This window comes from Octopus bimaculoides, chromosome 2, assembly GCF_046866305.1.
Source record: "Octopus bimaculoides isolate indiv1 chromosome 2, ASM4686630v1, whole genome shotgun sequence".
In the NCBI taxonomy this organism is placed as follows: Eukaryota; Metazoa; Mollusca; class Cephalopoda; order Octopoda; family Octopodidae; genus Octopus; species Octopus bimaculoides.
Window position 1 is genome coordinate 12,596,537 of NC_142929.1, and position 13,102 is coordinate 12,609,638.

Here is a 13,102-nt window from a genome sequence, read left to right on the forward strand (position 1 = left end):
GTAGGAGTGGCTGTGTGGTAAGTAGCTTGCTTATCAACCACATGGTTCCAGGTTCAGTCCCTCTGCGTGGCACCTTAGGCAAATGTCTTCAACTATAGCCTCGGGCTGACCAAAGCCTTGTGAGTGGATTTGGTAGACGGAAACTGAAAGAAGCCCATCGTATATATTTATATATATGTATATATGTATGTGTATGTATATGTTTGTGTGTCTATGTTTGTCCCCCCCAACATCACTTGACAACTGATGCTGGTGTGTTTATGTCCCTGTAACTTAGCGATTCGTCAAAAAGAGACTGATAGAATAAGTACTAGGCTTACAAAGAATAAGTCCTGGGGTCGATTTGCTCGACTAAAGGTGGTGCTCCAGCATGGCCGCAGTCAAATGATTGAAGCAAGTAAAAAAGTGATAAAAATATAGATTACAAATAATTAAAAGATATTCATTAGAAAGTAGATAAATCTCAGAATTTTACCAAGATACACACAAATAGATAAACTGACAGAGAGTGAGAGAAACAGAGAGAAGGAGAAAAGAGAGAGAGAGTAATAGAAAAAAAAAACAGTGCCATTCTAAAGTATTTGATAATCCCATAAATTGAACCCAATATCATCATCATCATCATCATCATCGTTTAACGTCCGCTTTCCATGCTAGCATGGGTTGAACGATTTGACTGAGGACTGGTGAAACCGGATGGCAACACCAGGCTCCAATCTAAATTTGGCAGAGTTTCTACTCTGCCAAATTTAGATTGGAGCCTGGTGTTGCCATCCGAGATAAACCAGAAGGATAAAGGAGGAAATGTTTCCTACTTGTAGCATAAAATAGCATAGTACAGATTATCAAAGTGTAGCATTGCAGTATCCACAGTGACCAGGAATAAAATATGATTTGATAAAACAAAAATTAATCTGATTACACAGATGAGATATAGATTATGAGATAATTGTCTCTATATAGTTGTTAAAAATAACTAAACAATACTAACCAGCTCAGTTGACAGTATATGTACACAGAGGTGCTGAAAAGTTGCTGAAAGGCCCAACGTTTCAAGTTATTTTACAGGGCTTAGAAAGCCTAAAGGATTGCTGCAATAAGTGTGAATCTGGGAGGGGAATGTGTTGAATAAAATCATAATTAACTGATCCTCCTGTATTTTCTTTTACCCAAAATCAGGAACTTTTCAGCAGCCCCTCATATCTATGTGTGTATTTCAGGTCATTTCTAGTGCTGTTGGTAATATGTAACACAATAGAACCAGTCACCATTGTTTTTAATTAATGATAATTGGGCTGTCAATGAGTAAACAACCCTACCACGCTTGCTTAGCAAGGAGAGTGATTTTCATTGGACACCCCGAAAGATGTAAAACAAAACATCTCAAAGGACAGATGAACTCAGCACAGTCAATGACCATCCAAGAACTGGGAGTGAGAGGATCCCCTAATCTTTGTTTAGACATCTCTGTAGATGTCTAAACAAAGATCTTGCCCTCACTTGTTTCTGGATGACTTGGTTTTGCAGCTGAGTCATCATCATCATCATCATCGTTTAACGTCTGCCTTCCATGCTGGCATCGGTTGGAATCTTAGCATTATTGTGCAAGTTGTTATTAACCTGTAATTTCAGCATTGGTGTTGCTGACAGATTATTGCTTTTGATATCTAGGACAAGATAATTTTGTCAGCAATAGTCATAGTCGTCAAGTGAAGGCTCGTGGCTTAGTGGTTAGTGCATTTGGCTCATGATCATAAGGTCGTGAGTTCAATTCCCGGCGACGTGTTGTGTCCTTGAGCAGGACACTTTATTTCACCTTGCTCCAGTCCACTCAGCTGGCAAAAATGAGTAGTACCTGTATTTCAAAGGGCCAGCCTTGTCACACTCTGTGTCATGCTGAATCTCCCTGAGAACTACGTTAGGGGTACACGTGTCTGTGGATTGCTCAGCCACTTCCATGTTAATTTCATGAGCAAGCTGTTCCGTTGATCATATCAGCTGGGACCCTCATCCTCGTAACCGATGGTGTGCTCCTCCTGTGCTCCTCATAGTCGTCAACAAGCTGACAGCTACCGTGTATGTATGCATGTATGTATGTATGTATGTGTGTATGTATGTATGTATGTATGTATGTCTCTTCTATTTTTTAATTATTATAAATCTTCCACTGAGGAGGGCGCCAGTTTCCAACAAAGATACAAGACTCCATCTTTGGGATGTAGTAAAACATAGACAAATTCACATTTGGAACTTGAGAAAAGTCTTGCATATTTTTACTGTTCCACTCACAGATTGCACTTGTAATGTACGAATCAGCTGGTCGATTTCCCTTTCTGAAAATCCCAGTTTATCTATGCTTGTATGTATGTGTGTGTGTGTATATGTATGTCTATATATGCATGTATGTATGTATGTATGTATGTTATGCATGTATGTATGTATGTATGTATAGTTGTATATATATGCAGGCATGTACATGTTCGTGTGTGTTTCTGTGTGTATGTACGTTCATTCAGTTATAATTGCTGGCTGATGACCATGTACACAGGCAAAACCCCAGAGCAGCACAAGCCTAATCCAACTAAAATAGAAACATCACATACATACATACAAACACGTGCATGCCCACACACACATGCATGCGCACACACACATGTATGCACTCATGCACATGCACACATGCACACACACATGCACACACATACACACACACACAAACACACACACACGGACGTGTGCACACACAGCGGTGCTACACATATAGACTAAGAAAGGGAAAATACAAAGAAAGGATGGTGATGAAGAGGGAGTGGAGTTTATGTGATTCCATAATTCTTGAATCTTAAAAATTTATCTAAAAGTGGGTGGTCATTGAAAATTTCAGAATTATAATAGTGTTTGCAGAATGCTAAATAGTTAATGAATTTCATAAGCTACATCAACTTCGTCATAATATTCTTCCTCATTTACTCATAACCTTTCCCTTATTTCTCCTCCTCCTCTTTCTCCTCTTCCGCTTCCCCTCCTTCGCCTTACTTTCCCATCTTCCCCATTATCACCATGGACATCACCAGTGCCAGTGGAATGTAAAAAGCACCATCCAAGCATGGTTGATACCAGTGCTGGCTAACTGGTCCCATGCTGGTGGCATGTAAAAAGCACCATTTGAATGTGGTCATTGCCAGTTCCAACTGACTGGCTCCCATGTTAGCGGCACATAAAATGCAACATTCGAGAATGGTCATTACCAGTACTGTCTGACTGGCCCTCATGTCGTTGGCACATAAAAGCACCCACTACACTCTCAGAGTGGCTGGTGTTAGGAAGGGCATCCAGCAGTAGAAACTTTGCCAGATCGGATTGGAGCCTGGTGTAGCCATCTGGTTTCACCAGTCATCAGTCAAACCATCCAACCCATGCCAGCATGGAAAGCGGATGTTAAACAACGATAATAATGATAATATAGAAGATATACTGATTCTTTTCTTTTTTACACCATTGTTGTCCTTCGTTTATCATGTTAGCAGTTGACTCAGTTTGCACTGCATGAAGTGTGAATTTCCCATAAGTTTACCAAAAATATTGCTAAATCTTTTGAATGCATCAGTCTTAATGCACACAGATTATTGAATGTCAACCTTTTCTATTATTATTTTTATGGATATGCTTGTTGCTATCTGCATTTCATCTTACTATCTCATTTCAACATCTTTTGCTTCCAATCATTTTTCCTGGTTCTTGACAATACTATTCATTATCTTTTGTACGAATGAATCTCTTCTTTTTATAAAATTAATATTGAACATAGAAGTATTTCCAGTTCCTATCGTTGATATATTCAATTTTGTTCTTAATTCTTTCTGAGTTATTCAATTTCTATCATACTTTCACACTTTTATCTTGTCATGTGAGTATTTCTTTATTATATTAATATAATGACAATTAAAATTGTAAATTTAATTGTAAACTCTAATACAAATATGTTAGTGATTTTAAATATCTTGAATCCTCCTTGATTTTTAAGAAGCTTTAGAAAGGTAGAAGTGCTTATAATAACTTACCACTGTTATCATTTAAAACTTCTTGAAAAATTCATTCAAAATCAATGTCTTATTTTCCATCTTTCTTTAATTTATTATTAGGAAATATATATACTAAAGTTTTAAAAGACTTCTTATTAATTTTCTTTTTATTCCTTTATTTAATGGTTTCAAATAACTATCTTGGAATCGTTCCCATTGATTGTTCTTGTACTGTAGATATTATACAATCACTGCATAGCAATTCTTATGCCAAAAATAGTTTACATTAATAACTATACATCAATGAAGAATAGGATGATAGAAAAAGCGGTAAGTTGAAGTAAAGCTTAAAAAGAAAAAAAAGAAAAGAAAAAAACCCCAGCTAATGCATGATATTTATTAGATTTACAGATAACTGATTTCTGAATAGTTTTGTGAGCAAAATCAATTAGAGTGAAAGGTATGGCAGATAAGCATTCAATTAAAAGAATTCTGAAACAATGGTTGTGAAAAATATCAAAGAAAACCAAAGAACTGTAAAGCTAAAATAAGTACAGTTCTAGAATATAACAGAATTGAAAGGAAACAGAGGAAACAAAAACAAACTGGAATGATTAAAAACTAGGATTTGATAAGAAATTTAAATTTTATTGAATATTGTTGTTCTTCAAGGCTTCATCAGCAATCTTTTGTCAGCTTGAGTATTCACATTCAAAACAATAGACTCATGACAAATCAATTACATTATTTCTTCTGTGTTTTTTTTTAACCTCCAAAATAGCTTTTCAATGTTCACATATCCTTCAGCAATAAAAAAGAATCAATGTTCTTATTTGAAGAAAAAATATATTTAATTAGACTGATACATTTAATTCAGTGGAATTCCAATATTTTGTAGTTTGAAAAATGAACCAAATCCTTCAACTACATTAAGATTAATTGTGTCATTTAATGCTTTTTTTTTTTTAAATAAACTTTAAAACGGTAAAACTAATTAACTTACTTGATCAAATTCCTGGCAATGATATTACTTGTACAAAACCCGAAAACTGCTTTCAATAAATTAATTTCAATATAGGATAGAATTTTTTTTTTCTCTGTATTTGTCAGAAAAGGAAGCATTTACAATTTATTTTGGATAATTCCTTGTTAATAACAGTGCCATAAATCAATCAGTTAATAAAGAAAATTATTGCATATCTACAGTTTGTTACATATTTATGATATATTCAATAGAATAGTTTAAAAAATATCTAATTCAAAGCTTTGAAGCAAAGATTTTATCTGCATTTGCATTTAACAGATCTTCCTTATATGGAAAGTAGGTGAGAGATTGATTGATTATTCCTTCCATTTAATTTCCTTATAATGCTCCTCCACAACATTATCAATCCTCATTTCAAAATGATAAATCACAAGAAACATTCCTTTTATTGATGGCTTTGATTAGTTACCCTAAAATTTCCTTTACTTTTGATGAGATGAGATATAAAATATTTTTTAATAAAGGAAATTTTGTATCTATAGCCTGTAGGACATTTTCTCCTAAAAATGAAAGAGTTGATAGTTTCATACGTTTATTATTTTTTTAATAATGTGTTTATGTCAGAAGGGAAAGGCAATTATTTTTACAGTTTATGTTGCTGTTATGATTCTTGTTGTTCATCATGAATATCTAATTAGACAGATATTTTGCTAGATATCTGTCACACAAATTGAGGGTAGCCCATCTCCATTCTAATTTTGACCATCTAATCCAGCTTGTCTCCAGAGAAAGGATGAAATTATGCCAACAATCAAAACAGGGTAAGTTCAGAATTCCTACATGACACACAAATAAATAACCTGTGACCTTCATCACTCCATCTCAAATTCAAATACAGAAGTTACCTGGTTTTAGAAATGTTTCATTTATTGTTAACAAAGCTGGGAATAACATATGGTATTCAAACTACTTCATAAAATCCCCACACTGCAAAGATCACATCACAGAAGATCGAAAAGCTTGGTTGGGAAAAAATTCCCCATTCACCTTATTCTCCCCACCTTGCTCCTTCAGACTACCATTTGTTTTTTAGTTTACAAAATCATTTGGGGGACATAACTTTCACAAGCCAGGAAGAGGTCGAAACTGACAATTCAGAGTTCTTCACTTTGAAACCAAAAGAGTTTTACATTGATGGGATTAAAAAGCTTGTAAATAGATGGAAGGAAATTATATATAATCAGGGAAAGTACATTGATGATTAAATTTCAATTAAATATAACATTTGATCACTTATTTTCTTTATTCAAAATTTGGACAGAATTTATGGGATGACCTGATATATATATATATATATATATATATATATATATATATATATATATATATATATATATATTCACATACATATGTATAGTAATGTATAATTATATCTAACATGCTCATGTCCACTCAAATATGAAAGGGCAATGCATTGCATAAATTATCTCAAGAGAAGAGTCTTCTTATAGACAACACAGGTATAAACACACCACTAATCCATAAATGATGTCACTGGACCATAGGACTCGTGTATTTCTGCATCATTATACATCATCAGCTACATATACTAAGCTCTCATTTCTGGTCACTCTAATATTAGAACAGCAAATAGTACACTTGCTGGTGCGTGAAGTAATTTTTTTTCTTTTCATTTATTTGTCTGTTTTTTTCCCATGCTAACATGGGTAAGGTATATAAATTATCAACACATTGTTTTAACAGCTTGATATCCTTCCTCTCACTAACCCTCATCTATTTTCCAAATAAGAGGGGTCTCTTATTTCACACATCTATGAAAGTGCAATGCCACTAGACAAGTTATTAACAGAAATATGACCAACAACATTGCTTGCTTGGAGGGACTTCTGTAAAATGCTAGTGTAAACAAACACACAAATGTAAAGTCACACATTCACACACACATATGTACACATATGCATGCACACACACATATAAGCATATATAAAGGGCTTCTTTCAGTTTCTGTTTACCAGATTCACTGTGAAGGCTTTGATTATCACAGAGCTATAATAGGTGACAACTTAAGTAAGTGGAACTGAACCTGAGACCATGTGATTGGGAAGTGAACTTCTTAACCACAGACATGCCTGATATAATAATGGTTTCAAATTTTGTCACAAGGACAGCCATTTTGGGGTAGAGGGTGTGTCAATTACATCGACCACAGTGTTTGACTGGCACTTAATTCATCGACCCCGAAAGGATGAAAGGCAAAGTTGACCTCAGCAGAATTTGAACTCAGAACATAGCGACTGGCAAAATACTGGCAAAAGACTGGCAAAATGAATCTGCCAGCTTGCCCCCTTATTGCCTGATATGATAATACCTTGGCTAGTACCCTAGCTTTATTCCTAAAAAATTGCACTGCTAAATGAACCACTACTACATAAGGGCATTACAGCACGGCACATACAGAGCTATGAGTTTCATAGATTATTTTTAACCATAGTACAAACACAAATGAATGTGATGAACATCCTTGAACAACTGAAAAATCCAGAGACTTGCAGCTTTTAATCGCTTGATAACTTTAGCTAACTTCACAGAATGTGATATTACGCACTGTAATCTTAACTTACGTTAAAATTAGAAACGAAAATTCAAAGACTCCTTGTCCATCTATGTAGGAAGCATTTTTTATTCTTTATTCTTTTACTTGTTTCAGTTATTTAACTTCGGCCACGTTGGAGCACCACCTTTTAGTTGAAAAACTTAACCCCGGGCGTTGTGTGTGTTTATTGAGTGAAAACACCTAAAGCTCTACGAGGTTCCGGCAGGGGGTGGTGGCGACCACTGTTGTACTCTTTCGCCCCAACTTTCTCTCATTCTTCAAGTCCAGCTGGGGAGAACACATACACCATAGAAACTGGGAAACCGGGCCCATGAGCCTGGCTAGGCTTTAAAAGGGTGCATGAAAAAAAAAAAACTGGTGCAGAAGTATGATCTTGAAGTAGATTCTAGAGGCATGCTTTAACAAAAGCTAAGGGATGTCTCACATCCAGTAGTCTTCTAGCATGCTAGGCACCAACCCAGAGTTCCTGGGACCCATGCTTACTAGTTACTCTATGTTGCTTAGGAGAACATAAAGATGGAATTTTATAATTCATATTTATCTGGAAATTTCCATAAAACAGTAGAAAAATCCAGTAATATTCAACGCAGTATTTATCTTTAATATGAAGTTATTAGACTGTATTTCTAATTGTTACAAATATTTACTAATGTTCTGAACTTCTACTTCTAACAAATCTTGCTATATTCATTCATCTTTTATTACTTTAAATAAGATATATATTTGGATAGAAAATGGAGAGGAAATTGTTTACTGTCTTTCTGTAATCTGATATGAATAAATTGAAGCTGGTTATTTCAGTAAACTTGTTGCATTAAAATTGTATACATCACTAGTAAAATCTTACAAAACACATCAGTTTTACTGTTAAGTTAATGACAAGGTTTCTTATGCTGGAATACATTTCTATTAGTTAATTTTAACATTTAGCAACTAGTATTGATCTGATAAAATATATTTATACATTTATAAAGACTGGTAAAAAGAATGGTTAACAAGAAGTGGAAATTATTTGAAAACCTTGGCACTATTTATGTCAGATGGAATCTCCATAGAAAATAATAGTATTTTGTGTACAAGTGTTGCATTGTATTATCACAGTGGCTCTCAGCTGGGGTTCATATGGCCCCTGAGGGTCCATATAAGATTTCTGGGGATCCACACAACAAAATAGTTAACTGGAGATTCACAATAGTATTTTAAGGGACCCCTGAGAAAGGTTTTCTTAGAATATATTGCAAGAAACAACCAGGTTTGTTTAATATTTTACATAGTTCAACCTAGATGAGTTAATGTGTTGAAAACAAAATAGGAATTTTAGAAGTGTCTATAAAGTTAGGTTTCAAACATTAAATGGCTATAGGGGTCCACCAGAATAAAATAGTAATCAAAGGGGTCCATAGATAAAAAATGGTTGAGAACCCTTGAATTATCTGAAAACATTAAAGATGAAAGCTGAGTAAAGATAAGCATAGGTAAGCAGTTTGCTTTGAAACTGTATGTTTTTAGGTTGGGTTGAGTCCCACTGTGTGGCTGACTAATGACTTGTGAGTGAATTTTGTTGATGAAATAGGGCAGAAGCTCATCATATAATGTATGTGTTTGTTAGTGTGTGTGAGTGTGCGTGCATGTGTTTGTATGACAGACTATTAAATATGGTGAATGCATGAGAGAAAAAAGGGTCTTCACAACGTAGAACCAACAGTGGGACCAGTTATCTTAGCGACACCAGTATGTCAGATAAAGCACTTAAGACTATGAGGGCTGGGTAAGGCCCTGGTCCATCAGGAATCCCCAGAGATGCTTAAAATACCTGCTGAGGAGGATGTGGTTTAGTCCCTCATAGAGTTAATTAAGTTGTACAAGAAAGTGCTATCCCCCCCCCCCACCAAGTGATTGGCAAAGCTATATTATTTGAAGTTACAGGGGTAAAGGAGATGCCTCAGACAGAAGTAATTACAGAGGTCATGAAAAATATGTAAAGTGTAATTTATTAGGAAGAAAATGAAATTATATGAGAAGCATTTGGTTTTGTGCCAGAGAGAAATACTACTCTTTGTAGTAAGACAACTGTAGAAGTATTTTACAAAAAAGTAAGCCATTGTATTTGGCATTTGTTGACCTCGAGATAGCCTTTGACAGCTTCCCTTTGCTCTGTGGTCTGGTGGTGTCTGTGGAGTCTTTTGGTAGATGAATAGGTTCCATTCATATGAAAGCCTTGTAAGCCATGTGCATAGGTGCTGTCAATAAGATTTGAGGGAGCTACAATTACATCAATGAGTTTAGAGTACAAGTGGGAGTTCATTAGCCTTCAGTTCTCAATCCTCTTCTATTCTCCATAGTACTCTGGCCATAGCAAGAATTTGGGAACTTCTATGTAACGATAACCTCATTCTCATAGTGGACTCTGTTGAAGAATTAGAAAAGAAATTCCAGGTGTGGAATCAAAGAAATTTAAAGTTAGCTTAAAGCAAAAGCCAGAGTTCCACTAATCAGGGAAACACACAGAACACTTCTCTTTTCAGGAAAATGGCTCTGCTCAGTATGCAGGACAGGTGTCGGTAGAAATTCCATGTAGTGTTGTCAGTGCTTGTTATTCCATTGTACGTAAGGTGCACAATCAGAAAAATACAATGAAGATTAATGGAGAAAGTTGAGTTTGAGTGTGGCAGATGTTCTGGAGCAATAAACATGAAGTACACACAGGAAATAGCTACTCTAAAATAGCCCAGGAGGTTCCATAGTGGTAGCAGAGAGCTCCTGATGTCTAGATAACCTAATTAGTAGTGGAGGAGGATGTTCTGAAAGGATAGTTGCTGTAATAAGAATAAAAAAGAGTAAGGCGTCAAGCTGGCTGAAACATTAGTAGCATGCCGGGCGAAATGCTTAGCGGTATTTTGTCTGTCTTTACGTTCTGAGTTCAAATTCTGCCAAGGTCAACTTTGCCTTTCATCCTTTCGGGATCGATAAATTAAGTACCACTGGGGGTCGATGTAATTGACTTAATCCCTTTGTCTGTCCTTGTTTGTCCCCTCTATGTTTAGCCCCTTGTGGGCAATAAAGAAATAAGAAAGAGTAAGTTTAGCTAGTTATTACCTCTGTGGGTAGCGAAGTCCCACCCTCAGAGTGAAAGGCAGATTGTATCGTGTTTGTGTATGAATAGTAATGCTACATGGTAGTGAGACATGGGCTTTGAAGGCAGAGGACATGCAAAAACTAGAAGAGAATGAAACTACTATGCTCCATTAGAAATGCTGTGCTTGTGTGCATGTGTGACAAAGTGTAAGTGTGTTGAGAAAAAAATTGGGAATGAGAAAAATAAGGTGTAGTATGCAAGAAAGTAGACTGAGCTGATATGGTCACATGATATGTATGAATGAGAACAACTGTGCAAAGAAGTGCCAATTACTAAATGTGGATGGAACTTGGGGAAGAGAGAGACTTAGGAAGACATGGGAAGAGGTAATGAAGGCTCAATCTATTGAGCCTTAGGAAGGAGATAACAAAGGATCAACATGACTGCTAATTGTCTGTACTTGAAAAGACCCATCTTTCACTGTAAATGTGTGGCCTTATAACCCTTATGTTTATGTTTTTACACTTCCTGGGCCCTGACTCTGCATCCAATTAGTCCCCATCAAGCCTTCCCCACCTCTCATCTTCCTCACCCATCTCTCATTTCTTCTATGACACTATTCAGCTGTTGCAATCTTATGACAGGAAATTCTGCATACATTTTATCCCTTCTGTGTGCTGCCAGTGATGGTGATGGTGATGAGGATGATGATGATTTGTCCCATCAATTTTTGCCAATTATTAATAAAAGGATGTGATTGTGATGTTAACAAGATGTTTGAAATACATCCTGTGTCTTGGAAAATTAAACATTTACAGATATTTCATTTGGTTTTGGCACAGAAATGAATAGCTACAGTTTTTATATGTTAAATAAACTGCAATTTCCTTGATATTTAAATGGATATAATTTATTAGCATATCCTTTGAAGTTAAATGAAACAAACTGGATGTTATGGTAGATGTAACACTTACAAAAAAAAAAAAAAATGAACATGTGAGCACTGAATACAAAATGATATTTCCTCTTTGGCAAAATAAGAAATAAAATGTTTAATTCTTTCAAGATATTTTCAATTTCTGTCTCAAATGTTTTTTAATACTCTAAAAGATTTTAATTATATTATACAGAAATGCTATACCATGTAACATTGCCTTTAATTTGTATCATTAATTTCAATATTCTTGTCCTTAAGAATGTTCACATGGAATACAATTAATTTAATTTTTCTTTTTAAATTGTAAGCATTTGAAATTAACATATCTCAAATAAAAGACATGGTTTCCATTGTTATTATTAATATTGTTGTTGCTGTTATATAACTGTTCAGCATTTGGTAGTTTGAGGCAAATTTCTACTGCATCACCTGCTCCACCTCTGTGTTGCAGGGGTGTATGCAGCATTGTGTGTTCTTTTCTGTTATTGGGAGTGCACAAAACACTTCCCGGTATTGTATAGTGTTAGTTTTTTTTTCTCTTGAGGTGTGGTGCAGTCTTTTGTTGTGTAACTGCTTGTATTGTGTGTTGAGTGTGTAATGCATTGGTTATCTATCTTGCTGGTGGAAGTTTGTTTCATTGGGTTATTGCTGTATAGAGTGTGTCTTGTATTTGTAGGTTGTTTTGCTTAGGTTGTATTATTGGATTGATAGTGTCTTGCATAGGATGTGTGCTGTTCATACCAGGGCTATTTTTTGGACAGTGTGTAGTATTGAGGATCCAGGTATAGCTTCTACGTTTTTGTTCATGTGTTGTTTTTTTTATCATGCCCAAATACATACATACATACATACATGCATACATATATGCTAACACCATGTCAAAAGCACCCAGTAGACTTTGTAAAGTAGTTAGCATTAGGAAGGGCATCCGGCCATTTAGACCATATGGAAACAGACACTTGGAACCTGGTGCCTCCAACCCATGCCGGGCATGGAAAATGGACGTTAAATGATGATGGTAATGATATATATATATATATATATATATATATATATATATATATATATATATATATATATATATATATATATAACATGGAGTAATAGAAAAGATGGTTCCAGAGAATCCAGTGGTATTCACAGTAAGCTCTTGATTATGTGAAAGTCATATGGAAAATAAATATATAAAACCCTCCCTCACTTCCTGACTTCATGCACTGTATGTCTATATATATGTCTATATATATATATATATATATATATATATATATGAATTTATATATATATATATATATATGAGTGGTAATGGTGTCATTAAGACCTAAAGTTGTCAGATACTATTGGATTTTGTTTAACCATTTTCTCACACCGTCTCCGATGAAGGGATATAATAAATATCCTGGAAACAGCTGTAAAACTTTCTACTTATAAATGTTCTAAAATCTTC